This window comes from Paralichthys olivaceus, chromosome 6 (genome assembly GCF_024713975.1).
Source record: "Paralichthys olivaceus isolate ysfri-2021 chromosome 6, ASM2471397v2, whole genome shotgun sequence".
NCBI classification, from domain to species: domain Eukaryota; kingdom Metazoa; phylum Chordata; class Actinopteri; order Pleuronectiformes; family Paralichthyidae; genus Paralichthys; species Paralichthys olivaceus.
The window spans coordinates 19,532,297-19,544,399 of record NC_091098.1 but is presented as its reverse complement, the minus strand read 5'-3'; the positions used below and the strand labels follow the sequence as shown (position 1 = coordinate 19,544,399).

The 12,103-nt window shown below is 41.3% G+C and overlaps 1 protein-coding gene and 1 long non-coding RNA gene across 12 annotated transcripts in view; one reads left to right on the top strand and one right to left on the bottom strand.

Annotated features, from left to right (window-relative positions):
* LOC138410470 (uncharacterized) overlaps positions 1-8,821 on the top strand; it is a 63,922-nt gene extending 55,101 nt beyond the window's left edge. The window contains exons 2-3 of one of the 2 annotated variants that reach the window (XR_011243176.1): positions 4,817-4,894; positions 8,686-8,821. This is a non-coding gene — a long non-coding RNA (uncharacterized lncRNA). Of the gene's footprint in view, positions 1-4,816; positions 4,895-6,305; positions 6,435-8,685 lie in introns of those variants that run through there. The other variant, XR_011243175.1, reaches the window with a different exon arrangement.
* LOC109635047 (membrane-associated guanylate kinase, WW and PDZ domain-containing protein 1-like) overlaps positions 1-12,103 on the bottom strand; it is an 86,254-nt gene that overhangs the window by 60,559 nt on the left and 13,592 nt on the right. The window lies entirely within an intron of this gene.

Sequence of the window (12,103 nt, the reverse complement as noted above, 5' to 3'; positions counted from 1 at the left end):
ACTCAGTACAGCACATACCTCTGCAAAGGCCCAACAGTCCTATACTCTAGTTTCTAGTTCTTATGGTAGAAATATAAAAGAAAGAAGTGGTCTGATAACCTACATCATTTATTTGTCATAAAACATTGTTTAACCTACAATTTGTAACTTTGGCTCTGAGGGGTCTCAACAAAAGCCTAGTTTGATGACATTTTAAAGCAGCATGGGATCATGGGAGTTGTTCACCATGCCAATGTAAATCTACCTGATGCAAGGCGGTTTAGTCTGGGCCTAAGTGGAGGACCAACTGACAGACTGACCGCTGGAGCCATGCTGCTTGCATCACTTTGAATGTTGCACCATCAGAATCAAACATGAAACAGGGAGAAATACGTGATACTCAACCTACTGGATTGAATTTCCAGCTGCTTTTATTTCATCAGATCATTAAAAGAATTAAACCAAATCAACGGTGTGAGGAGAGTAGAGGATGGATAACAGGATGGTTCATTTACAGAGAAATTTAGAGGTCGCAGGTTTGGCTAATTGATTAAAGGAGTATCTGATTGGCCAGAATTCCCAGGCTTACTCAGCATTCGGCCAATCAGAGGTGCTGATGCTGCTGGCTGGGTTTGAACAGAGCTCAGGCGTTCACAATGGGGCCAGATGGCCAGAGCTCGCTCTCACGCCAGGGTCTCATTTAGGACCATTTAATGATCTCCAAATATATCATGCATGTCTGGGGGAGCTGGCAGGCACTTCTGAGGGGAGGTGCCATGGCCTCCTGTCGGCCTCTGGGCCACAGCAGAGGAGTTTCTCCTGGCTCTGGGCTTCAGGATGACAGGGTCAGTGTGCTGATATGAAGTACTGGATGGTTTCAAAGTTTTATGACTAAAACTGAGTGAAGGTATAAAACAGCTACAAGAGCAATTTCATCAAGTTATTGTGATATCTTTTGAGTTTTACAATCAAATGGAATAATGTATCATTCATCTGCTGAGAGCCTAGCTATATCAGACGGATATATTGTGTAGCAGTGGATAAAGTGAAAATGATCTTCAAGCAGGGGAATAATAGTCATGTGCCCGAAGGTGTGGCCTCATGGTCACATCATCATCTGTAAACCACCATGACTATAAATACTGATGTTACACAGTTAGTGCTACAACACACAGGAATAATAATAATAATCACAATAATATTAATAATAATAATGTGTATTTTAAAGTCAGAAACACAGCTGAGCTAATATTATCATCACTGTGAACCAGACTCTGATGTGGGGTATTTTCTGCCCAGAAGTGGAGACACTTGCTTGGTCGTGGTCTACTTTGCTGTATTTTTCCGTTTCTTTCTCTACACACAAACACACACACACACACACACACACACACACACACACACGACCAACTGTGTAATTCTGTGCAAGCGAAGCACAGTCAGGTAATTGTTACCTAGCAACCAGCCTGTGCTGACGACCATCATTATGGTCCCTGCTAGGCAAGCAGCATTCAGACTGTAAAAGGAAAAACGGATACAACATCACACACGTTCTCTCTCTCTCTCTTTCTCTCTCTCTCTATTTTCCTTTCAACACAACTGGTCGAGACCATCGACCACACACGATGAGTCGGGTTCTATTCAAGGGTTCTACCTATTAGAAGGGAGTTGTTCCTCACTATCGTCGCCAAATGCTCAAGGGAGATTGTTGTGTCTCTGTAAATAAAATTATTAAAGTGTGACATGTAATGTGCCCTGAGATAACGTCTGTTTTGGTGCTTTACAAATAAAACTGACTTCACTTGATATTTGAACCTACACACACACACACACATACATACACATACACACACACACACACACACACACACACACACACACACACACATACACACACACACACACACACACACACACACACAATGTTATATACATGCATTTTGATTTATATAAATAGCTCATTCTAAATGCCTCATCAGAAATAAATTATGATTGCATCATGCGATCATACATCAGCGTTGGTGTTCACTGTCATGTCAGTTTTGCTGGCTCAGATGCTTTCCCTGAGATAAAGAGCACTGCCAGGAACAACACCCTCCTGTGGGTATATACAGCGAGCGGAGGGAGGCTTCCTGCTCCATCAGTGGGAAAGTCATCAAATATTCAATATTTATGAGGATTTAAGCTGCATGGATCAGAGATTACAATCACACCACTGTGGCATGTGTGTCTGTAGGCTTCATACGATGTTCACTTAGATTACACTGGATCTTTAATCACGGATGCTGTTTCACTAAACAAATAAGAAGATGTTATGTTGCTGTATGTAGTTTTCTGCATGTCAAATAGAAAAAAAATACTCACATCTATTTATTCTATTCCTCACATGCAGACAATACATTCACAGTTTGACGTGATAGCTTTCGAAGAGAGCCACAGAAAATGTCCCTGTTATTTTTAAATGTATTCAAACCTTAAAACATATTCCCTATGGAGTTTGAGACTTTGTAGTAAAACAATGGTGGTTTTCTTTCCATGGTCCATTAGAGTGGTTTCTTAGGAGCATGTGACAAAACACAAAGTTTTAAAATCTAACAAAAACAACCAGATGTGGTGAGAAAACAGGCGATATTATCTGGGCTGTGCAACCACAGCTCTGCAGTGTTGAATTGTTCCATGACAAGCTGAATTGTTCAGTTCAACATGTGTGCTAAATGGAGATCCTTGTATTGCATACAATAAGATTCCAGTCACAATCTTATTGTATACGATCAGATTCTCCCTGGTAATGAGCTGGATATTACAATACACACACAGTGTCTGCTAATCCACAGCTGTCTCTTCTAAATATAATCTGGAATGGGTTGATATTTCTTGCATATATTAATGGATTATTTTCACAACCATAAATGGGATTTGAATAAATAGACTACATGTGAAGACATGGAGCTAAAAAGTAATCTTAAAGGGTGAGAAGATGGATCATTTGAGAGATCGGAGAAAGGAGATTCTTGAGTCTCAAAACAATGCAATCACTCCATCAGGGAAATCCTGAGACACCAGAGACATGACTGCACTGAGAGACGTTTCCTGGGAGCTGAGATGTTTGTGGAGCCGACTGGTAAAAGACTGAGTGACATGAGATCTGTGATTTTCAGCCTTGGATGAGGCAGAGGGGAAAGGCCCCTGTCCTCTTACAGATAGAGAGTGAGTGAAAGAGATGGGTTTAACCCAAATAAGAGTGGATTATACACATCCTCCATGCCTCCAGTCACCATTACATAACCTTAAATCTAGTTATGCATCCCTGTCTCATTTTGGGACTGGGGCGAGGGTGGGGGTGTACTGATTCACACATTCTCATGTGTATATATATATATATATATATATATATATATATTTTTTTACTGTGAGCATGACATCTTCATTTCTTTAGCCATTTTTAAAACAGTTTTGGATGATTTTGTTTCATGCTGCGTGGTAAGTATGTGGGATCAACAAAAACTGTACATTAAAATATGATGGCCTGATCACAAGAGAGCACAAACATGGCTTTGACTGACTGAAACATCAGCACGGCACTGTGTCAAGCAGCTGCAGCCTATAGTGCCACATAGCCAAGTCAATCATGCCTGTGAAAATACACATGCAGGTGGTTATCATTGCAAATCAGCAGCGCTACACATGCACACAGCAGTTGTGGTCTTTTTAAATTATTATTATTATTATTATTTGTATGTGCAAGCTGACAAATAAAATCAACAGCTTGAACAGAATGAACATTAAGTCAAGAAAAATGTCAGCTGTGTGTGTGTGTGTGTGTGTGTGTGTGTGTGTGTGTGTGTGTTCAGCTGCTGATTGGGATTCCGCTCCCGCCCTCTGGCTCAACACTGCCCTCTGTATCTCCGCACCTCACCACCAATAAGTCTGCTCCATGCAGGCCCGTTTCCTTGGCAACCCTGAGATCCAGCCATTATGAGATGAGCCATGTGTGGTCACTGTGGGCTGCTGCCCCCCAGTGGCGGAGCTGCAGTATACGTATTGGGGAAAAAAGACTAGATATATATGTGACTTCAAATATTTATGATCCCGAGTGGGGGCAGTTTGATTTAGATTTAAAAATCCTAGTAATATCAGATACTGACTGAAGAGAGAGGAGAATAGTTTTTTTTCCACCATGCCACCAAGGAGTGGTGTAAAGTAACTAAGAGAATTAACTTATGTATTGCACTTAATTGCCATCTATTATCTACACCACTTATCTTTTGAGGGTCACAGGGGGAGCTGGAGCCAATCCCAGCCGACATTGGGTATTGGAACAATGCACCTAAACCCATCTGGGAGTCATCATCTTTGACAGCAAACACAAACACGGTTACTATGCTATTACAAATAAATCTGTTATCGTGTGTTCAGTGAAATATCAACACAACTGTTTTCCTTCAAGATACAGCCCACAGGTGCAGGTTTATAAATCCTTAAATTATAGCCACTAACTGAGAGAATGCTATACAGTAAATACTCTGCAGCTTTTAAACGACTAATTACTGCAACCAAAATACACATTAAGATAAGATGCATTGTATGATTGAGAATGGAAACTGGAATTTGAATTCTTGTTTTTCAACTAATTACAATCAAACAATTCCAAACAAACATCACTGAAGAAAACTCAATGCAGCTTCCTGAGTTAACTCACAGGGAGGAACCACAAAGCTGCCAAACCTTTGCATGCGTGCATCAAGTCAGTGCAACAGTGGTTAACACATGTTGAGAAGAAATGTACTCTTACGTGTCTGACCTGTCTGTGTCTGCTGTCTGTCTGTCTCCCTTGTAGGTTTCTGCTGGCACGGATTAAAGGTTAAATGACAGACAGGTTACTGTTACTTTGGGTCGAGGAGAACAGACTCCTGCAGTAAGTAGAAGACACCTGCACACAAGAACGCACATATAGACACACATCTAATGAAACAGCACTTGTAGTGATGACAGAGAGGATTAAGGTGTAAGACAAGATGCCCTCCCAAACCGAGGCTGCTGGGCTGAGATATTAACACAAATTATTTGACTGCCTTTAAAGAAATAGTTACACATTTTGGGAAATGTACTTTCTTGCTGAACGTTAGTGAGGAGACGGATACCACTCTCATATCTGTCTGTTAAACATGAAGCCAGCAACTGGATAGCTAATGTAGAAATGCTAAGCTATTCTATACACAGCGTGGCACATACAGGCTCTGTCTAAAAGTTACAGAATCCATGCTCACCATGCTGCTTTCAGACATGCCCTGAACTCCCGACATTGTCCTGAAATTATCCAAAGGGGCTGTATTTTTAGAAAGCAAATGTCAGAGTCAGCTGCTGAGTTTTTCCTCCCAGCCTAAATTAGCCGATGTGAGATTACAGCAGGAAAATTCACCGTGAGCGAGTTGGTTAGCTAATAACGATTCTTACACGCAACAGACACAAAGTCACAGATGAAGATGTGAACTTTGAAAGACAAAACAAATGTGATTTCCACAGAGAAAGTTATACCTTATGTCCTGACTCCTGCTAATCAGACAAACCCCTCATCTGAATGTCCTGGAGATTTTCCTTTTATTGTGAACTGTTGCAACTGTCTTTTTGTGGTCAGGAGCAGTTGGTAAGTTTCTGTTCCAGGCCAGGAAAGAAAACAATTTGTCAATGTCTTTATGCTAAGTTAAGCTAACTGTCTTATAGCCTGAATCAGTAACCTGTTAATTAATGAGCTTCTGCTGTGTTTTAATTTTGATACCTCCAGACAGAGCCAGACTGTTTCCTCCACACAGGATTGGCATCAATCTTCTTACCTAACTCTCAGCAAGAAAGTAGATAAGAACATTTCCCAAAATGTTTCGTTATTCCTTTAACATTATAACTTAAGTATTCTCAGTATCATAAAAGGAATTCCTCTGTAAAATCCGTGTGAAGCAGCAGTGGCTATTCGTGGATTTCACCAGCCGGTCTGTTATCACACTCATGCTGGTCTGCATCCTTGTGAGCTCTGGAGCGACCCAACACAATTAAAGACACAAAATCACACACTGATCAGAGCAATTACTATTTCATTTCCACTAAGACATCTTGTCAATCCCCAAATCACCCTGATGCAGCTAAGCAACAGTCTTTGGCTTCCACAACCATCTTAGGCCGACAAAACTGCAGAGCTCAACATGAACACAAAGAGAAGGCATTTCCTCCACAGGACAAATAATATTGTATTTCCTCTGGCCAATTCCAAATAATGACCACTCAAGTAGGAACTGGATATGCTGGTTCTTAAACAGTAAATTCCATTGTTTCAGCGGCTTCCTGTGGGTCTCAGGACATCCCGTCAGTCAACACAGGACTCTCCAGTTACACATGAGAGCATTTAACTCTACATTATCCAGCAAAAGTAAGGAGGGACCGTCTGAGACAAAACTGATCAAGCGCTCCGGCTCTCGGTGATGGACTCCTCTCTGCTCACTCAGTGTGAAAAAGTAGCTGCAATCTCCAGCCATTACGCAGCCATTACCCTGGCTGAGAGAGTTGATAATGATATTAAACATGGGAACCACTTGCTTTCTTTTAATTTCAATTAAACACATACACACTCTCGCTCTGTCTCCACACACTCAGAAGCACAAGCCACATATATATAAACGTAGCTTCTTCAATCTGCACGTTTGTCGTCTTACTGCTGCCTGCCATGGGCCCTGCAATCAGGGAGGCAGTGGTGGAGAGGAAAAAACAACAATCACAGAGAGGTCCGCCATAAAGCTTTGGACCAGTCCTCTGCCTCCGTCTTCTATAATTGCTACCTCCATAACCAGCCCCACCCACAGCAGCTTTCATGGTGTTCCAACTTCTCTCAGTGGGACCAGGGAGTGGGACACTATCGTGCTCCGCAAAACTGTATTTCTTTCACCCTTTTCACTTTATTCTTATCTAATAAACGTGACTTACTGTGAGTGCATCATTCAATCAAAATAGGTGTTGTTTTTTTAGCCCAATACAACATGCGACATCTTCTTCACATTACTGCTGAGCAAATCCAGAAAGCGTATCACGTAGCACATCTTTTTAATTTGATGAGTGCTTTCATCGGCTTTGCGGGTAACCAGAAGTTTCAGTTAATTTAATTTAACGATGGCAAGAAAATCAGCCGACAGTGATTTGAAAGTAAATTGAGATAATTTAAGAGCAAGTAACACCAGTTGGAAATCTTGATTTCACAGCACCGTAGGGATTATCTTATTTTCATTAACTGTCTTATCTGTTTAAAATGCGATATGTAACTTGGACTGCTGAGGGTCTCTCAATCAAAACAAAAGAAAACATGAAATCAAAGATCTCGTTTGATGCATCATGGGATCATGGGAGTTGTTGTTTTCAAATTAATTTATTGCCCCATAATCTGCTTGGGTCTCTTAGTTGTGAGGTTATATTTGTGTCTGTGTTTGTTTGTTTCTCTGTCTGATAGTAAGCAGGATTTCTCAAAAACTACTGGATGAATTATCACTAAACTTGGAAAAAGGATGTGGTATGGGTCAAGAAAGAGCATTGCTCGGTTCCCCTAAGCGTTTGCACTTCACTGAGTGACTGAAGCAAAAGGTAATGAATAATTGTGATTCTTTACGAGTGACCAATACAAACACCTTAAAATAAAATTGGGGATTGTCAGAAATAGTCACTTTTGATTGTGCTTGGAAAAATTTTCAAATTCAATTAATTATCAACATATCTGTTGAATAATTTCCTGTTAATTGAAACATTAATTAGCATTATGATTTTATTATTGCATGGACAAGAGGTTATAGAGAATTTTCAACACATCCTGTATGAACATAAACATTGTTTTTGGACGGACCGTCCAGTTTTCACAACTGAACGTGCAGAGACACACGAATAGTTTATGTCCTGACCCAGTTCTCCCGTCCTGCGCTGCTGAGTCAGTCAGCAGTGCAAGATGGAAGAACTGGTCTGAAGGAAGAGTCACAGACAAAGACACACACACACACACACACACACACACAGTAGCAGTAGCAGCAGCAGCAGCAGCAGCAGCAGCAGAGGCGGTGTGTTCCGCTCCAGTGCACTGCATCTGTTCATTTCTAAATATAACCACAGGAACTTAGGCCTACCGCTCCCTCTGCTCTGTGTTACGAGCTGAGCAGGCCAAATGATGGAGGAAGAAAAACAGAGGCAGGGCAGAGAAAGAAGACAATGAAAGCTGGTGTGATTGTAAAGAATAAAAGAAAGAGTAAAAGCTTGACAGGGTGAGTTGAGAGGAGGGTTAGTGTTGAATGATGTGTGCACCATCTCTGCCTGTGTCCAAACATACTTCAACATAGACTAAACATGATTCCTGCCAAATACTGGAAAACAACAAAACTCCAGATGGCAGGATCTCTATTTTTATCCCCTGGGTTCATTTTTTAAGGGGAGAAAAAACACCTTTTTGTGCCATGTTTCTAAAAAAAAGTGATTACAAAACTATTTTAATGTAGCAATTTTTCCTCCCGTGGGCAACACATGTAAAAACCAGGGTGCGTTGAGCGGCTGAATGCTCCCCGTCATTCACAGAAAGCATCAAGCTGCTGCGGTGTGAACATGCCATCAGTTCTAACTGGTTGCCTCTGTTAAATGTCATTGCCTGCCTGACACAAAGGGCCCCTGTCATTAAAGTCCCCTCTTTCACAGGAGCCGATGACCATGGGCAATGAGACGGAGATGAGATACACATCCCCCATCCTCCATCCATCCCTCCTTCCTTCCCTCCCTCCATCGACTGCTGCAGCAGACTGGAACGCATCGCGGCACAGGGACAAGTGTGTCATCACCAGGTAGCTAATATGATGAAACTCACAATAAAACACAAGACAAGAAATTATCACATTAGGGTTAAATTATAGTTTATATGCATCTGGATGAAGGAGTGGAAAGAGAGACGCCTTTCCAGTGAGTGCAATAACCACTAATTTGTACCTTGAGGGCTGTAATTGAAGGAGCTTCTTGATGTGGCACACAAACAAACCATCGGAGTTGCTGGAGAGCAGGAGACAGGACATCCATGTGACCTAAATATATATCTGAGCTCTCTGCTAACATTAATTAAGATATGGAACACCCACTTTTACAAAAATAGCTGTTTCAACCAAGGGGCTCTCCATCAGATCTACAGAGCTGTGTGTGGGGATATATTTGACACACAAGACGCCCCACAAGGAGATTCATTAAATTAATATGTCATGTGACTTTCTCAATTTAGTTACCAAAGAGGCTGCTACCAGTCTCCTGAGAGGAAACAAAATTTTAAACAAAGAATTACAGTTTTTAAACAGAGGATAAAGAAAACTGCTTTCAAATGGACAAAACACACACACTCTTGTACTTCTATCTTAGTGAAGACACATTTTGGCATTGCCAGCCCCTTATCCCAACCTTAACCATCTTAACCCTCAAACAAGCCTTTTCCTCACTTTCCAAAAATGTCCTCACTTCGTAAGGTCTATGCTCAAAATGGTCCTCACAAATATGAAAGTACAAGTACACACACACGGCAAACGGACAGTGGTGGATCAACAGCTGAGATAAGATTAAAGAGAGGCCTTGGATCTCAGCTGCCAGCCATGTGGTTATGATGCGGCAAACTTCAGTAGATATCAGTCCATCCAACCATTATACCGCTTCACTGTTAAAGGTCACAGGGGGCTGCAGCCAATCTGAGCTGACTTTGGGTGAGGGGGGGGGTTGGACTGTGGGAGGACCACAGTACCAGATATGACCATAGATATGAGCCTCTGTTTTCTAAACTCAGGATCCCATGCACTGCTTCCAGCTCTGGGTGATGCAACGTGATTCGTAAGGTTAAACTACCAACTGTCCTTATGGGTGATGATATAACAGTTGAGAGAACAGAGGAGTCTGTCCATTTTTGTCAGTGCTGTTTGTAAACAAAAACATCCAAATGGACAGACTTCAACGTAAAAAAATAGTTTTATAAAATCAAATGTATCTGGTGCCAAGCAGAGGTGCTGTGGTGAAGATGAAATACAAGAAATATTACAACATTTTCTGCAAATGTATACTTTGCCATCAAGAGCACATTTCAATTGACATAAACCATGTCGTGTTTTAGAGCGCCTCATGGTGCTCAGTGCAGAGACAAAACTAATGCTTTCATTAACACACTGACATGACCCATCTCTGCCTGCAGCGGTCGGACTGCCACAGATTAAAGGTGAATGTGTGTGTGTGTGTGTGTGTTTGTGTGTGACATTAGTCTCAAATCACACATTGTGCTTCCTTCATAAACCACTCGCACACCATCAAACCATCAGATATCTGACAGTCAGACAGTGAGAAGTGGCAGATTCTCCTTCAAAGCTGGAAAGCACTGAACACAGAGATGAATGTCAGACATTTGAGATGGAAGAACGCATCGAGATAACCAACGAATGATGGAGACAGAGCTAGAGAGAGAGGAAAAAAAGGAAAGTACTGGATGATGAGATGGAGTGGGGATGAAGATGGAAAGGTCTTTGAAAAAGTTTCTGCTTCCACCAAAATGACAAATAGTTTCCTTTCACCATTATATTATTTTCTACCAAGTAATCAAAAGAGTGAAAACAAAAGTGTTTGTCATACTTCATGTATTTCCATGAAGAGAAAATGGAGTATTTTCATGATTCATCGAAGCTTTAAGATGACCATTGCTTTGTCCAAATATCTTTGGCTTTAACACTTTCCTCTTCTGCACTGGATGTTAGGTAAAGCACATATAATTAAATGTTGTGGCACAAGCTGTACATCAGAAACATGGACAAAGACAGGGAGTCACTGCTGTTGACTCTTTAACGGGTACGACGATGGACAGGAGGTTTAAAAAAAGATTCAGTAAAATAAACATTTGTCTGAATCAGACATGATTACATAATCACATTTAACGTTCATGTGTTGAGATCGGCTGCTGTTTCCCACTCATTGCAGCTCTGCCTCTGTAGAAATTGTGGCGGCTGTGAGTTCTTTAATGAGCTGCTGATTCATTGTGTTTGATGGAACATTACATGTCGAGTCCTCTTCCTCTTGAGCTCCATCATTAGAGTCTGTTGTCACACAAAATTGATGATCACACCAGGGAACAAGATATAAGAGGATGATTTATATGTCTGATGGCACAACATCAGCATTCAACTGGTCAATATGGTTTTAAAATGGAGTCTGTTCCTCAATTTTCTTTTTTTCCAGCCTGTGTGGCTACTATTGCTCCATTGAATTCCTAGGAACGGTAAATAGAAGTAATTCCTTCCTTCTCACGTCCTTCATACTAATGACAAGAAGCTGGAGCTGGAGAGGCGATGACAATAGAACTGGAATATTTCCAATGCTTACCCAAGCATACTGAAGCCATAGCTGAGTTCAAGGTCTAAGAGAAGGAAGGATGTGAATCAGTTGAAGCCAAACATAGTAAAGACCTTGTGCCTTTTTAAAAGCATTTCCTGGTAACATCATGCAGTAGAGTCAGTGAGAAAGGTTCAATCCACAGGGTGATGAACAAGGTTTTCTCATTTCATCATGAGCATCCGTCCTCTCCAGGCAAGGTACCTGCATAAATACCAGCATTAAGTAAAACAGTCAAAAACCACCATCTTAGGCTCGTCAACAGCAAGACCCACTCAAATACCAGCACAAACCGACTGGTCACCGGCAAAAGCTAAATTCAAGCACAAGCACAAGTTCCAGTTTAAACAACCAAAGAAAGGCTGGTTGTCAGTAAGACCAACACAAATTGTCCCAAAAAAACACACAAACCTGGTCACCAACAAGTTCACATGTGAGCAAGTCAATGCTGGTGTCCCACAGCTCACCAGAAACGCTGATGTTGCACCGTTGTTTGTAGATCTGGTGTAGTTTCCACTGTAGTCTCTTTGGATTGTCTGTTTTCAATAACTGTAACAAGTTCATTCATTTACGTAATGGCACTCAGTAGAACACATACCTCCACCCAAGGCTTATCAATCCTAAACATGATTGTCTAGTTCTTATATCCTTCCATTCCATTCATTATCTATTCTGCTTATTTTCTTGATTGTCATGGGGAGCTGGGGCCAATTCCAGC